This window comes from Bufo bufo, chromosome 3, assembly GCF_905171765.1.
Source record: "Bufo bufo chromosome 3, aBufBuf1.1, whole genome shotgun sequence".
In the NCBI taxonomy this organism is placed as follows: Eukaryota; Metazoa; Chordata; class Amphibia; order Anura; family Bufonidae; genus Bufo; species Bufo bufo.
In genome coordinates, this window is record NC_053391.1 from 146,747,826 (window position 1) to 146,763,415 (window position 15,590).

The window sequence follows — 15,590 nt, forward strand, 5'->3', positions numbered from 1 at the left end:
TAGTATAGTGTTTGTGGACATGAGGGGGGGGCACGACACCCTGCATCCCCGCTGATCAGCTGTTTGAGGAGACGGCGTGCGCTGTGCCGTCTGTGCTACTGTTTGTCTATGGGACAAAAGCAGTGAACAGCACGCGCTGTCTCCTCAAACCGCTGATCGGCGGGGGTGTCGGACGTCGGACTGTGTTTTTAGCACATTTTTACAAGATGTGGGCCCAGGGCCACATTTTGATTTTGCCCAAGACCACACCTCTGGCCCTGGAGGTGAAACAAATCACCACTTTTGATTTGTAACTTTAGTATTTTTTGGCACAAATTACTCCATTATTGATAAATGTCCCCCTTAGAATTCATTTCTGGCGTGGTGCATTTTACACCATAATTCTAGCGCAACATGCTTAGTAAATGTCCACCATTGTGTTCCCTCAAAAAGTTAGACATACTTTCAAGAAAGTGTTCAACTGCCCGTATGCCAATGTCATGTGGGATGGAGGAATACAGTGCCTCCACATCTTCTCTTGCCAACCACAGATCCGGTTCTATAGTTATACCCTCCAGTTTTTGCAAAAGGCCTGTGTTTGAGTGGGTTAAAACCTTTATGGACCATAGGTAGCCTGTAGAATGTTGCAATTTGTGGATGTGATGGAAGTAGAAACTCTAATTCCTTATCAATAAGCCTCTTTTTAAGTGCAGTGTGAAGTATTTGTCCTAGTTCACTGTGAAATTCTATTGTTGGGTCAGATCTCGATAGCATAATTGTCTTAGTGCAGAACACTAAAGGGTGTATTAGAGACCCCGATGCAGCAGACGATTGTCGGGAGGGAAGCGTTGAGATAGCTAGCAGAGGACACCGCTGCTATTACATGCAGCGATTTCCTCCGTGGCATGGGGAGGAGCGAATACACCTAGTCTAATTTATGAAGTGCTGTGAGACTTTTGATAGTTGGCAAATGAAAGACAGACAAAGCAAATACACCTGTCTAATAGAGAGCCTAAAAACAGGCAAGATTAATAAGTGTGCCCTATTAAGTACAGCACAGCCTCCCATTGAGGCTACATGCACACGACCGTATGTGTTTTGCGGTCCGCAAATTGCGGATCCACAAAAAAAAACGGATGACAATGCCTAAAACGGACAAGAATAGGATATGTTCAATTTTTTTTGCGGAGCTACGAAACGGACATACTGATGCGGAGAGCACGCGGTATGCTGTCCGCATTTTTTGCGGACCCATTGAAATGAATGGGTCCACATCCTATCCGCAAAGAAAACTGAACGGACACGGAAACAAACAACGTTTGTGTGCATGTAGCCTGAAAACAATGAGAGGTAGATTTAGTTCTGCTACCATAGGTCAGTGGAAGAACAATGGAAGCATGGATGGAATCCGTGTTCTGTCAGTGGTTTTCTCAGACCATTGGTAGGAGATGCTCTAGAATTCCTCTTTTCAGCCTAGCAGTGTCAGTGCTAAAAGGATAAAACATGGAGGACAAAAGTTGGACACGCAGGGGAACATTTACTAAGCTCGCCTTTATTTTGGAGTAAAAATAAATAAAAAACAGGCGTATTGGCAAAGTCTGTCTTCAATTTGTGCATCATTTATTATCCTTTAATAAATCTGATTTGTCTTTTTTGGTTTATGTTTGACATTTAGTGAAGATTTTCTTTTGAGACAGATTTAAATTCACTAAACTGGTCTACATAGTATGTACATGAAAATGTGGCGCAAGTGAGCTGAATTTTGGCACATTTCTCTATGAAAGAAGGCAAATTGTGGCTCTACTCACCACTCAAAACAGAGACAGAAAAGTACACCAGCCCTGGGGTGGCGTTGAAATTACACTGTTTACAACAAATTCTGGCACAAAATAAGATGCACATACACAAACAGGACAGAAATTAGGCGCAAAAGTAAAAAATAAAAAAAAAGAATTTGTATTGAAAACTCAAAATAGGCGAAAACTCTAAATAGGCGGTGCAAATACCTCCAAAACAGGTAGGAAAACAGTTGGTAAATGAGACTTAAATAATAAGACAGTCGGAAAAAGGGTTTTTACTCATGTAAACCGGCGGCAACACTTTAGTAAATGTGCACCACAAACCAAACAAGTATCAGACACAGAGGGCCACATTTACTAAGACTGGCATTTTAGACGCCAGTCTTTATTGTGCCTGCACTGCTGAAGGAAGGGCCAAAATTATGTGGAGGCGCAGGCCTCTAAATAACTTCCTCCAGCAGGACGTGCGACAATATAAAATCTATGCCAGCTCCCTTGCATAAGTTTAAGTCATTTTATACACCAAAAAAAAAAAAAACGGGGCAAAATGTTTTTTTTATAATTCCACTCAAAATAAAAATAAAAATTTGTGCAACCGTAAATGGTGCAATTAGAAAGTGCATCTTGTCCCGCAAAAAACAAGCCCTCATATGGCTATGTGAATGAAAAATAAAAAAAGTTATGGCTTTGGGAAGGCTAGGAATAAAAAATAAAAATGTTTAATTCATGTTCCAGTGATATTACATCATACTGTATAGAACCTATGGAAATTATGTCACTGAAGAAGTTGCGTGGTATAAACTTCTGCATATGTGGCTGTTGAACTTTTAGAAAGGAGGCGTTATGGACCCCTTAATCATAAGGGCCCAGTTGTGGCTACAACTTTTGCACTGGATATACTGTTCTTGTTTTTTTTTACAATGTTGTCAATTAAAAAGAATGACAGATGAGCAACTTTTCCAGTGATTCTCCAAACTGCTGCAAATCAAACCTCGCAAATCGATTCTATCATGTCCGATAGAAATAATAGGAACAAATAAACAGTGGTAAGGCTAGATTCACACATATGTTTTAGTGCTATTTTTGTGCAATTTTGGGGTTTTAGCTGCGTTTTTATGCCCTGCATTTTTATGGTTTTTTTGCAGGAAAAATGTCAGCTCAACATGTTAGCTGAAAGTCTAGGTGAAATATGAAAGTGTTTTTTTTTTCTACTGTCGTTTTTGTTAATTAGGTGGTGTTTTTGGGCATCTTTTTTTATTTTTTAAACATTTGGATTTTTTTTATGGCATTTTGACATCTTCTCCACAGGGAAAAATGACAGAAAAAAACATGGTCTACACAGTCATTTAGAAAAAAAAACCCACCAGTATAAAAACTCCAAGAGTTGTTTCTATGGTGGTTTTGTAGTGTTAAAAAAGCACAATGGCAAATTCAAAGACGACACATACCAGCCTATAAAGGACGCCCAGTTAGATAAGTTTGTGAAATTGTCTCTCTTAATTTAAGTGATTTAATTTTTGTTACAGCTACAGCCATTTTTTTTTTTACTGGATTTCAGTTAGAATTACAATTGACAGGACTACAGCAATCATAGCACAATTTAAAACACATAGAAAGCGGACAGGACTACACTTACATTTTAAGAATCAATAGTTTACAAAATGACTGCCATTTTCCCTTTAAATTGCTTGCTTATGATACACTAGAGCACTTCAATCACCATTCAAGAAGCTATTCCAAAACTGCTTAGATGGGATCATTAATCTTTCCGAGCGTAAGCTGTGTAATTATATCACTAGTGCTGTTTAATAACAGAGATCACTCTTTTCATGCCAGAAAATGCTCTAAATAGACCTATTATGGTATTATTACACTAGTGGCAGCAGCTATGGGTTTGCTTAAAGGACATATCCACTGAACAGGTTTTTTTTTAATTTCATATGGCTCAGTTGATAGAAAAGATGGTCTACAAATAATTGCCGTCATTGTTTCTGCTGTTTTTCTCCAGGTTGGAGAGCAGCTTTACCACGTTCAGCGCAGGGTTAAATGTTAACCGCTCTTCTTTAACAGTATTTTTGATTGGTTTATGCTGCTTGCCTGTTACAACTCATTGAGGTGAAGGAATTGGTAAAATACGGATTTATGGAATCTTCAGTGGTCATCAAAATATTACATAAAATATGGGTGTACTTGTAAAAGGAGTTCTCTGGGCCAGAGGTCAGCAACCTCTGTTGTGAAACTGCAACCTCCAGCATGCTCCGTTCACTTCTCTGCGAGTTCAGAGAACAGCCAAGCAAGTGTACATTCTGGGAGTTGTAGTGCCAGAGGCAGTGGCATACATAGAGAAGTAAGGGCCTCATAGCAAGGATCAAACCAGGCCTCCCACACAGGACAGAAGGGTTTCCGCCTAAACCCCTTTCATTGACCCTTGGGCTATTTTTTCACTGCCTCATTTGCTAAAAGTTGTTCCTTTAGAGCAGGCATCCTTAAACTGCGGCCCTCCAGCTGTTGTAAAACTACAACTCCCACAATGCCCTGCTGTAGGCTGTTCGGGCATGCTGGGAGTTGTAGTTTTGCAACAGCTGGAGGGCTGCAGTTTGAGGTTGCCTGCTTTAGAGGGTAGAGTAGTGGCAACATTTTCACCTCCGATAGAAGAGGGAATATCGCTGTTTCCGGACTACTCAGTGGAAGTCCAGAAGAGGAGGGTGTTGTTCCTGGACATTAAAAAAAGACTGTGCCAATTGCATGTCCCTTATTCTACGGTCTACAGTACCTGGCCAGACTTCAGGTTGTGGCACTTGGGACTACTATGTTTCTGGAAACACCAAAAGAGGCCCTGAGGTGGCTGGATGCCCATGAAAAGCACATTCGCCAAGCTGTTCCTGACTGACCTGGGGCTGAGTGGTGATTATGCATAGTCTGTGTGCTTGGTATACATGGTGGACATGGTGTGGGGAAGACATAGTTCCTTGGACAGACATGTTGCCTACACATTTATATAGCGGTAAAGAGTTCATCTGACAGTTTGTATTTTACAAGTCAGCAGCAGTTATGATGCGGCTGAGAGTTCACACTGGTTGTGGGTCTGGTTTAGTATTTGTTAAAATGTGGGTAATAGGGGTTCATCACCCTGCCTGTGGCGGGACCGGAGACCGCTTCTCACTGATTATGTGAAACTTCTTTATGTATGTACGCAATACTGCTTTACTATGCTATACTGTTCTATATCTCTTTCATCACTGTTTGCTGGGTGATAAGTAATTGCCCCACCTCTCGCAAAAAAGCTGGATATAGCTATCTGTATTTTTTTGGGGGTGGGGTTTGGGGGGTGAGGGGAGGTGCTCTCTGTGTGGCTTCATACTGGTTATATGGACATCATGACGTCTCGTTGAGTAAGGAGGGGTATCACTTCATAGGTCAGGAGATGTCTATATTGGTATCATGGGGACTATAAACCTGGTTTCCTGGAATGTCAGGGGTCTGTGGGAGTCCACCAAACTTACGGCAATATTTGATAAGTTTAAATTACTACTGCCCTCTATTGTGCGTCTGCAAAAAACCCATATGAGTCTAGATACTTTACAATGGTTGGGTAGAAGATGGGTGGGATGGGAGTATCACTGAGTCTATTCAGCGTACTCTAGGGGGGTAAGTGTCCTGATTCACAACGATGTACCTTTCCGACTGCATAAGTCTCAGGTTGATAGGGAGGGATGCTTTGTAGGGCTTCATTGCACTATATTTAATGTAGAGTGTGTTGTTATGTTTTTGTATATACCCCCGCCGTTCTCTAGCTCGGTACTAATCAAGGCACTGGCGTTCACTGCTGAGTTAATGACATTTGCCTATAATGCTTTTGGGGGATTATAACAATTATGCAGATGTTGTATTAGATAAGTTCCCTGTGAGGCAGCCTCTCCCGACTGATCCTCAGACTCCATTTGTGAGGCTGTTGGAGGAGCTGGGATTGGTGGACTTGTGGCGGGTAAGAAATCCGAACGAATGATGTTACTCTTGTGCCTCTGGAACGTATGCTTCGCTCTCCCGCGTTGATTTAGCGCGGGCACCCAGGCAGGGTTACCATGGGTCTCCCAGGCTTCCTACATTCCCAGAATGATATCAGACCATTCTATCCTATCCATCAGTTTGTGTGTGGGAGGGGCACGAAGACAGGGAAATAGAAGCTGGATGTTAAATCCAATCTGGATCAGTCTTGTAAACATGGTAGAAGTTCGGGAACAGGTGAGGGAATTTCTGCAGTTTAATGAGGGTTCGGCCACACTGGGAGTAGTATGGGATACGCTGAAAGCATTCTTGAGAGGTACTTTTATCAGGCAGATTTCCAAGGTTAAAACATGAACTAGAGCCTTAGGAGAGAAGCTTAAACGTAGGTTAGAGGAAACTGAGATGCTTCATATAACTGCCCCATCTCCAGTGTCCCTTGCAAACTGGAAAGAAGCGCAGGAGGCCCTAAATACCCATAGTATGGAACAAGCACCCAATTATAGTTTTTTTCTGAGACAAAGCTACTTTGAAGAAGGGCTAGAGTGCAACAGGAATCATCATATGTACATGTAGTAAGAGAAGAAAACGGTTCTTTAGTTACTGAGATCCCTGACATTCTGAAGGTGTTCTCACATTTTATACCTACCTATATAAACCAAGAGAGACGTATAGAGCTGAGGATATGTATAACTATCTGAGTCATATTCATTTGCAGAAGCTATCGGGGAAGAAGAGAGATTGGCTCGAGTCGCCTATCACATTGGAGGAATTGAAAGTAGCAGTGGGAGGCACGGCGAATGATAAAGCACCAGGCCCTGATGGGTTGCCAGTAGAGGTATACAAACACATGGCAGATGATCTGCTACCCAAACTATTGGAAGTGCTTGAAGCGCAAGAGTTGGACCGTTTACCTGCTTCATTCTATGAGGATATTATAGTTGTCCTCCCTAAACCAGGAAAGCACCCGACTTTCCCCGAGTCTTATCGGCCGATCTCTCTGCTAACAGCTGATGTAAAAGCTCTGGCGAACGTTTTGACAAACTGGTTGGCGAATGTCATCACGTCTGTGGTACACCAAGATCAATCCGGATTTATGCCATCCAAATCCATGGCAGTCAATCTGAGGAGGTTATGTCTGAACTTGCAGGCGGTCCCGGGTGGCCCCCTTGGCAAAGCCGTGATGTCATTAGATGCTGATAGCGTCGAGTGGGGGTACCTGTGGACCATACTAAGGTACATGGGATTCTGGCAAACATTCTTGTCCTGGGTACAACTACTATATGTATCTCCTACTGCAAGAATTAGAGTGAATAATTTCACAGTCACTTATGCACGTCTAATCCCAGATGTGCAGTATATCAGAGGGTTTTTTCACCCCAGTAAGCAAAAAGCTGTATTTCTGGCCAAAATGTGACCCTCACTTATGCACGTCTAATCCTAGATGTGCACTATATGATACAGATGTTTTTTTTCACCCCAGTAAGCAAAAAGCTGTATTTCTGGCCTAAATGTGACACTCACTTATGCACGTCTAATCCTAGATGTGCACTATATGAAAAAAAGTTTTTTTTAACCCCAGTAAGCAAAAAGCTGTATTTCTGGACTTGCAGACATGCAGATATCCTGTGCTGGTGCACTATCGTTGCATAAAATGGCTGCCGATTATGTATTGATATTGACAAACTGAAGTAAAAAAAGTTTGTTTTCAGCAGTAGTTGGCTCAGGGCAGGCTTAAAAAAATTGTGCACTGCACCCACAAAACACATTTGCTGTAGAACGCTGAGTAAAAAAGCAGTTCTGAATCTTCATAAGATTTCTCCCTGATCTCTCCCTCACAGCAGCTGCAGCCTCTCCCTACACTAATCCGAGCAGAGTGACGGGGGGCGCTACATGACTCCAGCTTAAATAGAGGCTGGGTCACATGCTGCAGTTGGCCAATCACAGCCATGCCAATAGTAGGCATGGCTGTGATGGCCTTTTGGGGCAAGTAGTATGACGCTTGTTGATTGGCTGCTGTGCAGCTTTTCAAAAAGCGCCAAGAAAGCGTCAAACACCGAACCCGGACCCGAACTTTTACGTAAATGTTCGGGTTCGGGTCCGGGTGCCGAAAAACCTAAAGTTCGGTGCAAACCCGAACTTTACAGTTCGGGTTCGCTCAACTCTATCCGGGAGCCTTCATGCATCGTGGAAAAATATGCACTGAAATCTGCATATGTGTATTTTTGGGTTCATGCAGATTTTGATGTGGATGTCAATTCCCTATTGAAATTTGCTAAGAAATTGATGGATAGGTCATCAATATCAGATCACGGCACTCGTTATATATAGTTGAATCAATTATGCTTTTTTATTTTTTATCCATCCAGGAATGAATTGTATAAACTGGCCAACGTTTCGGTCTTATCACAAGACCTTGCTCACGGCCTGAGATAGAATTAGAAATATGGTACACATATTATTAGAATTAGAAATATGGTACACATGAGTATTTATGCATAAGAAATTGAATATTCATGTTGACCAAAAATATATCTAGGAATATTCCATTTCTTATGCATAAATACTCATGTGTACCATATTTCTAATTCTATCTCAGGCCGTGTCTTGTTATAAGACCAAAACGTTGGCCAGTTTATACAATTAATTCCTGGATGGATAAAAAATAAAAAAATATAATTGATTCAACTATATATAACGAGTGCCGTGGTTTATTCCCACTATTCCCACTATATTGATCATAATTACCATTGAGCACCGTACTAAAGAACCAGAGGAGTGCCGTCCAATTAACTCTAAACATCAATATCAAATCAGTGGGGCTCCGTCACCCAGCACCTGCGCCGATCAGCTGGTTGGACAGGAGGCCGCGCTCTGTGCGAGCGCAGCCTTCCCTTCATTGTTTTCCTGCTCGCCGTCAACATCAGTGGTGAGAAGGTGTAATTGCAAGCTGTCCCATTTACTTCAATGGGACGGCTCGTTCCTATACACTTGTATAGGAAGGAGCCTTCCGATTGAAGTGAATGGGATGGCTTCTTGTCATTACACCTGCTCACCACTGTGATGTTGACAACGAGCAGATAAACAATGAAGGGAAGGCTGCGCTTGCACAGAGCGCCGCCTCCTGTTCAACCAGCTGATCAGCGGTGGTCCTGGGTGTCAGATCCCTGCCAATCTGATATTGATGACCTATCCTGAGGATAGGTCATCAATATTAAAATCCAGGAAAACCCATTTAAACACAATAGGAATACATGGGGAACTATTTATGTGCATTTTTTCTGCAAATGCATTCCAACACGTGTGAAGGCACCCTTATGTCCTTTTGTGCTGCCGTCAAATTACACCTCATCTGTTTGCAGGTGAATGTGATGCAATGGTTTGATTGTGACAGAATGTGATGTGCCGGTAGTAAACTGTATAATTTCTACTTTAATCAAGTTTTATTATTGTCCCTTTGAGTAGTACAATCTGAATGAAGAAGGGATGTGGCTATTGCAGTGTATGAGTGACGTATGACCAGATACAAGCCCTCCTTAGATCTGAACTGGAATCTGCTGTGCACTGATACTGGCGTCCGATCACATGATTTCATTCAGCATTTCATTGTATGATATTAATGTAATATTGCTTCCTGAAAAATAGAATGTGCTACACTGAGAGAGAGAGATAAGGGTTAATTGTGCAAACTTTCTTTGAAGGTTTATACCCATCTCTGACCCACCCCCTGAACAGGGCCCGAAAGTGGAGAGCACAGTGTGTTCTCCATTTAGTTCTATAGGAGTTCGGAAGTCCGATAGCAGTAAATAGAGAGCGCACCGCACATGCATGGCCATCTCTCCGTTTACCACTATGGAATTGCTGAAAATAACTAAGCCATGCTATTTTTGGAACTCCTGTAGCTGTGAATGGAGGGTGGCCTCGCTTGCGCTGTGCACTCTCCTCTTGAGGGGGCCTGTTTTGTAAAGGTTGGGCGTGCACTTATCTGACATTGAAGGCATCTCCTAGCGATAGACCATCAATGTCTGAGATGGGAATACCCCTTTAAGCCAATAGCTGGAGCTTTTGAAAGAGGGTGGCCTGTGTATCAAGCTGTAGCTATCGAACAACCCATAAACTATATGAGTATGAAACCATTGAGATAATCAGGTCGTTCCGTACCAGGTACCTCTTTCCCTATAACGTCTTCTGAACCTACCTTTCAGGTTTCACATCTAGGACAACGTGCATTGCTGCTTTTGAAATACATCAGTATTTACAGCTATAATTCTGTGTGGTATTCGGAGAATTGGGTGGTGTGAGGCGCTCATTGGACGACACCATTACTTGTTTTACATAGAATTACAAAATTCATCTATCTGATCGATCAGATAACACAAATATCTCTTAGTTTTATGAGGTGCTGTATTTGCTGTGTGATATGTCCAATTACAGTGAAGTTGTTTTATAACTTAATTACGATCGCTGTTCTGATGGAGATTTTGCGGTGAGATCTCATATCTTTCTTGGGATCTTTCCTGAGATAAACATCACTCAAGGCCAATAACCTGCAGTTCAAGGATACATTTCTTATCATGGGCTACATCCGTAGGAATTTTCCATGTACAGTGTTAACAATAAAAGTATTCTTAGGAGTATAGTAGAGAACAAACACGGACGGAATATGACAGGGGTACGACCACACGGCATGGTCATGTCACGGCTGTGACAAGGCTGCGCTGCAATCGAGTACCACGTGGCCATATGGCCCGCAGCTGGCTCCTGTTAACTAATGAAGATCACACTGCTCAGGCTGTGTTTACATCAAAGTATTATTATCCGTTCTTCTGATCCATCAGAAGAGCGAGAATAAACGGATCCTGAGCATCCATTATGCACATTTTGCATCCATTTTAGCCATTTCCATCTGAGATCTATTTTTTTAGACAGAGAAAGTCTTACATGCAAAAAAAATGGCTAAAACAGATGAAAATGTGCATAACGGATGCCTAAAATACAGGATCTGTTTTTTTTTTCCTGCTCTTCTGACGGATTAGTAGAACAGAAAATGAAATCGTGATGTGAACCCAGCCTAAGTCGGTCTGCATTGCTAATGGCCAGGCAGCACCCTTCAATACCACATAGCTATTAACAATTAACAGTCCTGTCTTTATTAGTTAACAAGAGCCAGATGTGGCCTGTATGGCCGCGTGGTACTCAACCATAGCGCAGCCACGTCACAGTTGTGACATGACCATGTTGTGTGGTTGTAACCTAAGTGCAAGAGCTGGTAAATATGTAGAGGAACAGCTCTTCTTGCAAAATGTAATCCTACAGCTGCTAGAGCAGCTCGTATTCTCCATTAAAGTGTAAATATATTGTAAGCAAGGGCCCCTAGCTAAGTACCGTGTGGGCTCACCAATCTTCATGACACAAGCCAAAGACTTTGTTCACATGCTGTACATGCTCTGCACACAAAATGGTCAATTACATCACATACCGTCGTGATCAAAAGTTTAAGACCACTTGAAAAATGGCAAAAAATCATATTTAGCATGGCTGGATCTTAACAAGGTTCCAAGTAGAGCTTCAACATGTTACAAGAAGAAATGGGAGTGAGACAAAACATTTTTTGAGCATTCAATTTAATGAAAACAACGAATAAACTGAAGCAGGCTGTTTTTCATGTGGTCCTAAACTTTTGATCAGCTGAAAAACAGCCTGTCTCAGTTTATTCGTTGTTTACATTAAATTGAATGCTCAAAAAATGTTTTGTCTCACTCCCATTTCTTCTTGTTGCATGTTGAAGCTCTACTTGGAACCTTGTTAAGATCCAGCCATGCTAAATATGATTTTTTGCCATTTTTCAAGTGGTCTTAAACTTTTGATCACGACTGTATATTGAAGACATGCCACACACACATTGGATACATGCAACACACATGGTTTATATGTCACACTAAACTATGCCCACCAGCATCACTTAACCTTGTACCCACCAGAAGACAGCCAAACAAACTCAATTCCACTCCTCTTATACTCCCTTATAGTGATGGATGAACATCTGCCTGGACGGTTCGCGAACGCGATCAAATGTTCGCGAACCGCAAGTTCGCGGTGGGTCCCATTCATTTTAATGGCAGGCGAACCTGAAAAACCTTCAGCTCATATTTGCAGCCAAGAAATAATTACTAGAAGTGCACAAATAGTCCCACAACATGGACAGTGACATACCAGATGTAATATTCGAATTTGCGATCTCCATTCATAATTTTTTTACGCGAAATATCGGCAATATAATTTTCGCGTACACGCATGCGCAAATGCACTATACAGTACCCAAATGCACTATAAAGAAAGTATATTGGTATATAACACCCCGCTTCAATCAGTTTTTTGGGGGGACGACTGGTATATCACACCAGTAGAAATAATTTGTTCCAATAACGCTTGTCCCTCTATATACCTGCAGTATCGCAGCAGAACCGCACACAACTGCCGCACAATACAAATGCACTATAATATACTTTCTAACATAGAAAGTATATTATAACATTGTACAAGAAAGGCAATCCATTAGAATATACATGAAGATAAAACGTAACCTTTAATAATTTTACTATGAGGGTCCATTCACACATCCGTAAGTGTTTTGCGGATCCGCAAAACACAGACACCGGCAATGTGAATTCCGCAATTTGTGGACCGCACATCACCGGCACTATAATAGAAAATGCCTAATCTTGTCTGCAATTGCGGACAAGAATAGGACATGTTCTATTTTTTTGGAAGCACAGATGCGGAAGTGCGGATCCGCAAATGTGGATGCGGACAGCACATTCCGGACCCATTGAAAATGAATGGGTCTGCACCTGTTCCGCAAAATTGCGGAACGGATGCGGACCCATTTTGCGAACGTGTGAATGGAAAAGATATCCCTCAAAATGAAAATAAATTAAATTATTAAAGTTAAGCAAAAAGTATAGATGTGGTAGGCAATAACAAGTGCTCGGCGGCACGAAATCAGGTGCTCGGCGGCACGAAATCAGAAACCATATGTCCTACTACAATCCGGGGGGTTCCAGTGCACATCGATGAATCCAGGAGGTAAAGCAAAAACCATCTATGTTTAACTGCCTGAATACACGCTTAAAGGAATTTTTATTAGTCATATATTAAAAATCGTGGCGAACTTGCCACATATTGAATTCGTCAGGCTAAGCTTGGATGGGTGGCTCACTCCACAATTGTATGGGTATAGCCACTCAATCCACGCCTATAATACGTGCAAAACTGGAATATCAGTGTGGTTTGCTATATATGCGTCTCCTGTTATATTCCCAGATGCACTACCAATTGCTCACTAGATGTGCTGGATATACTTATGGTTTATCAAGAGCACCAGCTATGAACATTAGTAGCAGCTACAATCAATAAGCCGCAACAATGTATTACAGGTAGTGAGTATGGACAGATAGTAGATGGGATAGATGAACTGCGGGTGAGAGCTTTATGTTTGAGCTCTACTTACAACCCAGCTAGTCTTAGTCTCTATTATCCCATCGCTATCTTACAAAAGGACCGTCTCTGCCTATTCATGCGTCTGCTCGACGCGTTTCTATGTTACTGTATAACTAGTAACATGTCCTCAGGAGCAGAGTAGCAGTGGCATAGGTGCAGTTTCTTTAATCTCTGATAACTTGAACTGTGCACACTGATAGAGAGAACGCTGCACGCTTCTGTTTGCGCGCGTGCAGCTCAAAGAGATACAGCCTCCGGCACTATGTTTGCAGCCGTCTCGCGGCCGCTCAGCCGCCGATCTCACATCAAAGTCGCCACTCCCACTGGGCGGAGCTTCATCGGCAGGCGGTGACGTCACCCAGAAGAGGTGAAACGTTCTGCTGATCCGCTCTGTCTGATCTCCTATGCTGACCGCTGTTGTGGGTATGTTTATTATGGGCAAAGATTGCCTACCATCGTAGGGGGACACTGGAGATTGGTATCCTTTCATAGGTAATGGTTTGACAGTAAAAACCAGCACATAGGAAAACTTGTATTTATTTACACTTCTGAGTCCCATATATCAAGCCTTTAGGACAATGGATACATGGGATAGATTTGAATCACCATGTCTACACATCCAGAGCACAAACATGCTCTTGAGATGGTATGGGGTATCTCATATATTCCGGTATCTATATGGTGTGGTGACCAATGTGTCACTCACATGTATTTCTCATAACACATGGTGTGAATGGAAATTTTGGTTGGGGGGGGGGGGGGGGAGAGTTTACATCAGATGAAACAGGTGTATGATATATGGTCATTAAGACCGAATGGTTCACTGTGCGCAATGTAAAGGTCCATTGAGCCTCTTTTTTCAGTAATAAATTATCTATATCTCCACCTCTTGGAGATGCTCTGACATGTTCTATGCCCTGAAAAGAGATGCATTGTTATACTCCTGGATGGCATTCCTACAGGATGTAAGACTCTTAGCGGGCCTTATTGAGGAGGGTGAAAGAGAAATTGGCGAGGGCCCGTTCACAAATCTTCGCCTACCCTCACGTAGGCCTCCACCCATAAATGAATACTCTCCACTGGATGCATTCCTCACCATAAACACAGAAAAATGTAGATCACTCTGTATGCACAAATCTCACATATCTAATGTTACAGTAGAAGAAAAGACTGCATTAGACATACTAAAAAAGGACACCACCATAGTGATCAAGCCCTCGGATAAAGGGGGTAATGTGGTGGTTCTAGATGACTGTAAATATGTGGAGATGTGCATGCGGATCCTAGATGATAAGTCCTGCTACAGGCGACTAGAGCATAATCCGATGGAAGTGTTCAAAAATGAATTAAGGGGTATCCTTAATAAAGGTATGCAAAAACACCTCATAGACAAGAATGAATTTGCTTTTTTGTTACCAGAACATCCGGTTACAGCAGCATTCTATAGCCTGCCTAAGGTTCACAAGGGGCTGAGCCCGTTGAAGGGCAGGCCCATTGTGTCTGGCATTAATGGCTTAACAGAAAAAATCAGTCTGTATGTAGATGAGGTGTTGAGAACCTTTGTCCTAAACTTTCCATCCTATGTTAGAGACTCTATGGATGTCCTGAGACGACTAAATTACATCTATTGTGATCCAGGCACCTTACTGGCAAGCCTCGATGTAGAGGCATTATATAGTTTAATACCCCATGATAGGGGCTGCCAGGCAGTGGGCGCTTTCCTCACTGAAAGAGGATCACATTTGGCCAACCACAATGGCTTTGTGATCGAGTTACTCGATTTCATCTTGAATCACAACGTATTCACCTTTGATCGCAAGTTCTACCACCAGCTCAGGGGAGTGGCCATGGGAAGTCTGTGTGCCCCGACTTATGCCAACCTCTACCTGGGCTGGTGGGAGAGGGAATGCGTCTTCAGTGAGGCTATGAAACAATGGACGTCGTCTATTATTCTGTGGATAAGATTCATAGACGACGTGTTCATTCTGTGGAACGGCACCAGCACGGCCTTCAGTTACTTTGTTAAGGAACTCAACCAAAATGATTTAGGCCTATTCTTCACGAGCGAGATCAACAATATGCAACTGAAATTCCTGGACTTATGCATTAGCATTTCGGAAACCTACGTCCACAAACACCTTACTTAGATGGGAGAGTGCACATCCTACCAAACTAAAATCTGGGATACCTAAGGGGCAATATCTGAGAGCTCGACGAAATTGCTCCGAATGGATTGATTTCAAGAGAGCATCCTCTGATCTACAACAACGGTTTAGTCAGAGAGGATACCCTGGCCCCTGTCTCACTGAG